This window comes from Nicotiana sylvestris, chromosome 11, assembly GCF_000393655.2.
Source record: "Nicotiana sylvestris chromosome 11, ASM39365v2, whole genome shotgun sequence".
NCBI classification, from domain to species: Eukaryota; Viridiplantae; Streptophyta; class Magnoliopsida; order Solanales; family Solanaceae; genus Nicotiana; species Nicotiana sylvestris.
The window spans coordinates 58,708,787-58,717,962 of record NC_091067.1 but is presented as its reverse complement, the minus strand read 5'-3'; the positions used below and the strand labels follow the sequence as shown (position 1 = coordinate 58,717,962).

Sequence of the window (9,176 nt, the reverse complement as noted above, 5' to 3'; positions counted from 1 at the left end):
CCTAGGAACACCATCATCAAACATGGAGGGCAATGAACTGCCACAGAACCAATAGAAAGACCGACTGTACACTAAGGCCTCCTTAGTAAAGCCCACACATTACCCACTGATAAACAATAAGGCCTTGACACCCTCAATACACAAGTCGGCACCTATTTAATGCCCAACAGAGACATCATAGCAAGTACCTCCCAAGAGAACTACCCAACCAACCCTAATAACCAAAGCCCCCCACAAAAACCAACGGACAAAAACAACAAAAGCACCCCGCTAGGCAACAAGAACCAAAACCAATTAGGATTGTCAATGAACAATTTACCAAGACACATTAATAACATTAAAGAACCTGCAGCCTCGTTCATTAACTCTATAACATGCCATAATAAATTTGAAACACTTATGACACAAACCAATAATGACCCCCCTACCCAGAACACCACGCCAGTCAACTCATCCGAAGCACAAAATATGGACGTTATAGAGATCAAACAAGCCCCTAACGATACGGCAGCCCTAAAAACACTCAAAATGAAAAGGAATATCCAATCACTATTAAATGCACCATTGGAAAATATACCTAGTCCATCATAAACGGTACAAGAAACCATAGATATGAAAACCAATCAATTCATCATTAATGAGCAAGATTTATTAATAGAGGATCCTAAGACCCTAAACCTAGCTACACCCAAGAATAGGAACACTCCCTACAATTTAAACAAGCCTAAACATTTCATGGGCCACAACACTACCCAACCAAACAATACTGCGTTAATTAACAACAAAATGCCAAGGCTCCCTACGAACAATCAACACAGGAGATACTTCAGGGCAAGGAGAATGTGTGGATAAGGGAGCAACATCAATCTCCCACCCCAATACAAACTGCCCCTCCCATGCAAATGAATCAAAACCCCATCGTGTTCACAACCCCACCACTCCCACCAAACCATGTTCCTCAATCATGGATGGAATATGGCCTCACGGGGCATGCACTGAGCATGAACCTCCAACTCAATGGCCAAAACATAACAATCCAAATAGAAAATCCAAGCTACCTCGCGCAAATAATAACAGGGGGCTCCGAATTGGAATGGACAACATTGCCATGAACCCATGGATGGACCTACCAATGCCACAAACACCACCAACATACCCCTCTTTCAACCCAACGAGCTCCAACCCATAGAACTCCCAGAACCAGTATCCTCACACCACCCCAAACCCAACCAACTTGAACCTCCCACTCATCCACAATCTGAGCCAAACACCAAACCTAACCCCTTTCTACTACAATGGGAACCCTCCCCGAACCCAAATAACATCCCCCACGAAGCAGGAAAACCAAGCATGGTAGTTCCCACAGCAGGCAACAACTCAACAGGAGAATCCAGGGTTGACTCCCAACCCGATCCCCCTCAACAACAACAATGCTCAGATGGAGCACAACTATTAGAACAACTCAACCCAACAGATGGAAGAGGAGGATGAAGAGGACGGAATATCAACAACAGCAAGAGTGGAATATGGAATGCTAAGAAACCCAAAAACACTGGCGTTCAAGGAAAGAAGAGAAAAAAGGTTCATCTTACGTTGCCCATAGGAATTGAGGAAATTCTCCTTGAACATCAGAATGTTATCAGCACCAACCCTATTCAAATACGGGGTGGTGATGGTTCCAACCATGTACACATACTTCTGGGCCAATGCTGCACAAATGACCCAGCTAAGAATAGAGAACACGCAGAGCTTGAACCACAGCTAGGGGAGAGCTCGTACATCAGGAATAACTCAATGACCGTCATCATCTGGAACTGTAGGGTAGCAGGAAATGCTGACTTTCGTAGGGCCTTTAGGTCCATGCTGGATTACAACAGGCCAGTTCTGGTGGCACTGCTGGAAACAAGAATGGAGGAATACCATACACTCAGGAGTGACTTTGGCTTCGACAACCTAATTCAGGTTGCTGCACAAGGAAACTCAGGAGGTATTGCAATCATGTGGAAAAATGGAGACATCATCGTTGATCAAATTGGTTCCACGGGTCAGGAGGTTCATGCCATGATAAAGGTACCTAATAACCTTAAACCATGGCTTATCTCTATTATTTATGCTAGCAATCTTTTAGCAGAAAGACTAATATTATGGGAAAACCTAAAAACAGTCGCAAATAATTTTAAAGGACCATGGCTTGTTATAGGTGACTTCAACGAAGTCACTAGAGCTTCAGAAAAATTTGGAGGCTTGCCTGTTAACAATAGAAGAATCACTGAATTCCTCAATTGCCTTGGTCACTGTGGGTTAATAGACCTAGGGTTTAAAGGGTCAAAATTCACATGGACAAATAAAAGGAAAAAAAAATAATTCCCTAATTATGGAAAGACTAGATAGATGCATAGCAAACCTAGAATGGATCAATATATTTCAAGAAGCTCACGTCACACACTTAACGTGCACTCATTCAGATCACTGCCCCCGAAGACTAGACCTCACAAAGAACTTTGGTAGAAGTGGGACCATTTTTAGAATTGAATCCATGTGGACGTCTCACCCCACTTTTAAGCCGTTGGTTAAAGAAACTTGGAATAATCAAGAAAATATTACCAATGCTATTAAAACATTCACTGAAAAAGTTACGGACTGGAACAAGAACACTTTTGGCAACATCTTTAAAAAAAAGGGAAGTCATGGCTAGATTAGAGGGTATCTAAAGATCATGCAATTACCTTAATAGCAAGTTCCTGATTGACCTAGAAATCAACCTATTGGAAGAATATAAGAATACTCTCAGATTAGAAGAAGATTTCTTGAAACTTAAATCCAGAGTCCAGTGGCTTCAAGAGGGGGATGCAAATACAAAATTTTTCCACACTACTACCATGCATAGAAGAAGGAAAAATAGGATCCTAAGCCTCAAAGACGAAGGGAAAAATTGATATTATAACCTCAAAGATATTAATGAGCTTATTATTAAAAACTTGTTTGACCTCTACTCAACCAAGCAAGAGATGTCCTACAAAGATAATACATATATGTCCTACTACACTACTATTAAAGAGTCGCAGAAATATGACCTATGCCTAACCCCTAATGAGAAAGAAATTAAACAAGCCCTCAATTCCTTCAAGCCTATTAAAGCGTCGGGGCCAGATGGCCTACATCCCTTTTTCTATCAAAAATATTGGAACGAGACGAAGAATCAACTCGTAGACTTCGTCATTAGTACCTTTGGTAATAGACAAATGATAGAAACTATGAACAAAACCTATATATGCCATAAGTTCCAGAATGCTGAGACAATTAAACAGTATAGACCCATTAGCCTGTGCAACACAACTTACAAGATTGTCACAAAAATCATAGTAAATAAGATCAAACTTCTTCCCAATATCATCCATCCTACTCAAACTAGTTTTATTAAGGGGAGAAGATCTTCTGACAATACTATCATCGTTCAGGAAGTCCTAAACCATTTCAAAAGTACAAAAGGTGAAAAAGCCAAAATGATGATTAAAATCGACCTAGAAAAAGCTTTTGACAAAAGAGAGTGGTCCTTCGTTAGGTTCTCGCTTAAATAATTACACTTTCCTAATAAGCTAATAGACATCATTATGTCATGCATCTTTACCACCTCAACCTCTATCCTTATTAACGGCTCACGCGCTGACTATTTCACACCCTTTGGAGGCATAAGGCAAGGGGACCCCCTATCCCCATACCTCTTTATTATCTGCATGGAAATGCTCTTGAGACTCATTAACCATGAGATCGACTGCTGCGGGTAGGAATCTATTAAAATATCCGCCAAGGGCCCTCCCATATCCCACCTCTTCTTCGCACATGACTAGTGTTAATGATGGATGACAACCAGAAAAACTGCAACTCCCTCATTGATACCCTGAATAAATTTTGCAATATATCAGGACAAACTATTAATTTCAATAAATCTAGAATCCTTTTTTCCAACAATACTCCCTAGGACATTAAAAATCACATTAGCCAGAGTCTATCTATGAAGCAAGCGACCAACTTTGGCAAATATCTGGGATTTCCTATGATAAATCACAGGATAACCAGCAAAGATTTTCAATTCATTATAGGCAGGCTCAACAATAGGCTTCATGGATGGAAAACGAATTTCCTAAACATGACGGGTAGAACCACCTTGATAAAAACCACCCTAGCAGTCATTCCCAACTATGTCATGCAATCTCCCAAAGACCACTACCAATAAGATTGATGCTATTCAAAGGAGCTTCCTGTGGGGAAGTACAAACGAAAAGAAAAAATGTCACCTTATTAAATGGGATATAGTTACCAAATCAAAAAAAGGAGGGTGGTTTGGGGTTATATAAATCCCAGTGGAAACATTCCTCCTTTAAAGCAGCATTAGCATGGAGATATTCTAAAGATAAAAACTCCCTATGGGCTCAGGTCCTCCATAACAAGTACGATACAAAGACAAATTGACTAACAAAACTTATAAAAAAAAAAGAGGGGTTCTCATATATGGAAGAATATAGCAGAAGGGACAGAAATTTGTAACAAAGGGTTGCACTGGACAATAGGGGATGGGAAAGCCATTAACAATGCCGAACCCTTGAGGAACCTCATTCAGGGGCCACTAACGAGGAATGAGGCAAATCTCACTCTCTCTTCTATCATAGCTAATGGTACCATAAATTTGAATACCATTTCATTTGATCTGCCTAACGGCATAAAGCAAAAAGTTCACAGCACTTATATTAAGAAGGGTCGTCCATCTAGGGATAAGCCCAGCTGGAACACTCTAAACCATAACTCCTTCTCCACCAAAGCAGCTTATGAGCTCATCGCCCACCCCCAAAAGAACCCGGAAAACAACTCAGACTATGGATGGATATGGAAAGTCCCAACAATCAATAAGATAAAATCCTTCCTTTGGCTTGTAGCCCATAATAGGCTTCTCACCATCCTCATGCTTTTAAAAAACACATGAGTGATACGGATATGTGTAGTATTTGTCACAAAGAGAGGGAGGACATAGAGCACATCTTCTTTAAATGTACGTACTCCAAGCATATATGGGAAGGAATTAATTACAATCATAACTTCCAACACCTTGACACCAATACTTATACCATTCCCTCATGGCTAAAGAAACAAATTAACTCCAAAGGCATGTTTAATGATCTCATTAGCTGGAGGAAGGCCCTTCCTTTCATTCTCTGGCACTTATGGTTGCTAGGAACGAAATTCTATTCAATAAGAATAAAAACCCCACGTTAGCGAACCACATCATCAGTAAAGCAATAGAGTTCAAATATGTGACAGAAACCATCCACACTAAACCAGACAAACGCATTTCCTTCATCAAATGGGAGCCCCCTGAACCAAATTTTATCAAACTCAACATAAACGGTTCCTGCATGGGAAACCCAGGTAAGGGGGATTGGGGGAGTCTTCAGAGACAACAACACCAATTGGATCCTTGGGTTCAGCATGGCCATACCACATGCCACAAATATCTACATGGAAGCTCTAGCCTTACTTCACGGATTAAAACTGGCCAAAGAGAAAGGAATGCAACACTTAACCATCGAATTTGACTGTAAAGAATTAATTAAATTGATGAATAGCAATGACGGATATTATCAAATTTTGGTTGATGATTGCAGAAGGCTATTATAGGAGATGGAGGATCCACCGCTGAAGCACATCTTTAGGGAGGCAAATGAAGTAGCATACAAGCTGGCTAAGAAAGGGAGCAGCTCTGATGTTTTGGGGGATTTAAACTTGTTTTATTATCCACATTCTTTTGTTGTATCTTCTTTTGAAAGAGACAAAGCAGGCACCATGTCGCCGAGACTTGTCCACGTCTGTAATGACACTTAATTATTAATGTATGTCTTTAATTACCAAAAAAAACATATAAGCAAATGGCGAAATACATAAAGGCCCATTTATGTTGTCCTCAACGATCAAACAAACACTTCAACTGACCCAATTATCAATTACACACTTTCTTCTCGACTGAAGTACGACCTCGTGAATTCCTTACGCTAACATGGCAAAGTGTGTGCTTTATATTCACATACACTTGAAACCCATAAAATCAAGTTTTTCCTTTTCTTCTTTTTAAAAATTAATTTTATATGGTCCCACTTACCTTCTTTATTTTTTCCCACTTCAATTCATTTCACCGATTTCCTTCTTCAAAATTTTCACCTTCAATGGAGGACAAGAACAATTTCCATGGCAGCCCAAATAGCAAGCTAATATAGGAAAATTGGTACCTCATTTTGTACTTATTTCTCCTTTCAATCTCAAACTGACACTACCATCACCACCATAAGAACTCCGTCCACCTACTCCTGCGCTCCACCACTGCTTTAGCCGCCTCCACCACATACAAAAAAGCATAGCAAAACAAATCTAAAATCTGTCTCGACCAGCTCCACCAACTGTCGATACTTCGGTATCATCTCCTTCCAGTGCTTCTCCTCCATCTATCGCCACCGCTCGTGGTGGTTCTCCTCCCAACTCTCCTAATTCTGGTTCCTTGAATAGAGTTGTCGTCGCCGGATCAGCTGTTGTAGTTGTATTTGCCGCTGCTTTGATGCTTTAAATCTTTGACATTCACTGGCTTGACCGCTATTGATTTGTTTTTACTATACTCAATTTGTTGTTGAATATTACTATTGGATTCTTTATTTATTTATGGAGATACTATGATGTATTCATCTTAGCCATCCTCTAATGTGTATGTAGTTGTTCTGATAATAAGTACTCATATATTCACTAAACAAATTTGTTAATCATATATGGGCATTGACAAGATTAGAGAGCTTTTGCCCGTATCGTATTTGGGTGGTTGGAGCTGTCTGTCAATTCTGTTTTTTGGTTATTCCGGTAAGACTCCATTTTGCCGAACTAATATTATGAGGTAGCTAGGTGGGACCAGGTGTGGGGAAGGAGGTCAGATGTTGTTTTTGTTTTAGTTATTACAAATTACTAGCGTCATCCTTTAATTGGTTCATTTTAATGTCATTGGCAAGTGTAATTCACACACATAATTTGCTACACTTAGTGTTTATTTAATCCACTTAATAGCCACTTAGAGTGTTTAATTGGTAATACTTGGAGTGTTTAATTGGTAATGGATTAAGTTGAGGTGTTTGTATAGACGTTGGAGACAAGTTGTTTATGTATTTCACCTAAGCAAATTTAAAATCATATTTTTAAAGAATTTACTCATCCAATTCTTTATAATTTGCAACTTCTGCCATAGTGACAATAGTTGCTTGACTCAACTTCTCATCATCGACTGCAACAAGTTGTTCATTTTTTCGTTCTTGGTGAAATATTTTGAATGCATCCGTGGTCTTCCTTTTGAGATGAATTTTATGAAATCGTTTCTTTTAGTATGCTATTATGGTTATTTGTTACCAATTTATAAACAATCCTTGGAACGTAAAGAAATAAAGATGTGAAGTATGGGGTTCTGATGTAGCACGAGTAGTCAAAAAAGGAAACTATCGGGCAACGAAGAACACCTTTACTGTTCCAGACATTCAACGGTTCCCACAACCATGTATGTGGTAACACCTGCCTTATGTCTGGTTCAGCCACATAACACCACCAACTTTAAAATGTACATAATACTTGCTGTAGTTTGTTTTCATATTTGACCATCAAAGATGAAGAATTTAAAGGAACTGAAACAGGAGCAGATGGCAATCTCCAGGTAACAAAATTTGGAGGTGTGCGTAACCCAAATTTCTTGAATCATTTTTCTGTGACAAATTAGGGCTTTAAACACCACCTTGTGACAATTTTGGAGAGACCAAAAAAACAAGGCAAAACAAAATGCCATGTAGTTTATGAGGCCTAACTCCAGGAACACATCCACCAAAAGAGCAGAGTATCTCATATTTCACACAAAATACCTACTTCTACCTGCTACCATGTTCAAAATTGAAAATATTTGTTGCCACCAAACAGTTTAAAATTCTAAAAATGGCATGTCTGCTACAACTTTACAACATAGATCAGATAATTGTTATTGTTGATAAAAAAATAGAATAAGAAGAAAGAAAAGATAATATGGAAAAGGGTGATTGTTGCTCATATTCTATGGGTGTAAAAGAGTCTATCATGCCATGGCAATGGCATTCAGTACGAGGAATTTTTTCTAGTCATCGCAAAACCACCTCTTTATAAATTTAAAAAAAAAATGAAATAAATATCCAGTTTTAAATGTTCTATAAAATGAACATGTTGATGTAAAAAATTCATAAACAGATCGATGCAACCAAAAAAAATAAGAGCTAAAATATGCAAGAAAATGGTCTCTGGAGTGATAGATATCCACTTATTCTTGTGAAAATAAATTGAAGCTTACAGTGTATGCGGCGATTGTAATAGCATTTATAGATGAAGAACTGGGGTGAACCCTAATTAAGATTCCTTGGAACAAGTCATAACAAGGCTGGTTTAACAGCATAAGGCTTCGTCTACGCCCAGATGTAAGGTTTATTTGGTTTGGGCTTACACTGCAACTATACCTTGGTCCATATTCAGCTTTTGGAAGGTGTTACTATTAGTTCACGTGTTAGTACAAAGCTTTTTGAGAAGAGAAGATAGAATTAACCCAAATACCCGTCCACTTAATCTCTTAAAATGAAAATAGATGGCGGATATATGATATATATATATATATATATATATATATAAGTTATATATACCTACTAGAAAAAGTAAATAATGAATATGTTCGGTTATTTGTGTTACAATCCCAATGAAAAATAATCATTGCATAATAATATTACAATTCACTAGCCATATAAGAAAAATTTAACACACCGGTAATGCGACATTCAAAAAATTACAGAAATATGACATTTTTGGGTGGATCTTTAACTTTTGACTTCCGTTTGCCCCCATGGATAGAACTTTAAGGTCAAAAATTAAAAGTATTGTCCACGTGGCAAGCGAGGGGCAACACTTGTTAAACTTGAAGTTCTGCTCATAATGCAAGAAGGGACAAAAATTCAAGATCATCCCCTTTGAGGGTTATTTGTGTACCTCACCTTGTGACATTAGGTTGACAATATTAAATAGAAGTATTTAATAACTAAAATGCCCTAAAAGTAAGCAACTCACAGGTCGTGGTGGAGGCAGGATTTTCTGCTAAG

At 38.5% G+C, this 9,176-nt stretch overlaps 1 non-coding gene across 1 annotated transcript; it reads right to left on the bottom strand.

Moving 5' to 3' along the window:
- Positions 1-8,101: 8,101 nt before the first annotated feature.
- LOC138882500 (small nucleolar RNA snoR8a) lies at positions 8,102-8,191 on the bottom strand. The gene has a single exon (XR_011404100.1). It is a non-coding gene; the product is annotated as a small nucleolar RNA snoR8a (small nucleolar RNA).
- Positions 8,192-9,176: the final 985 nt, after the last annotated feature.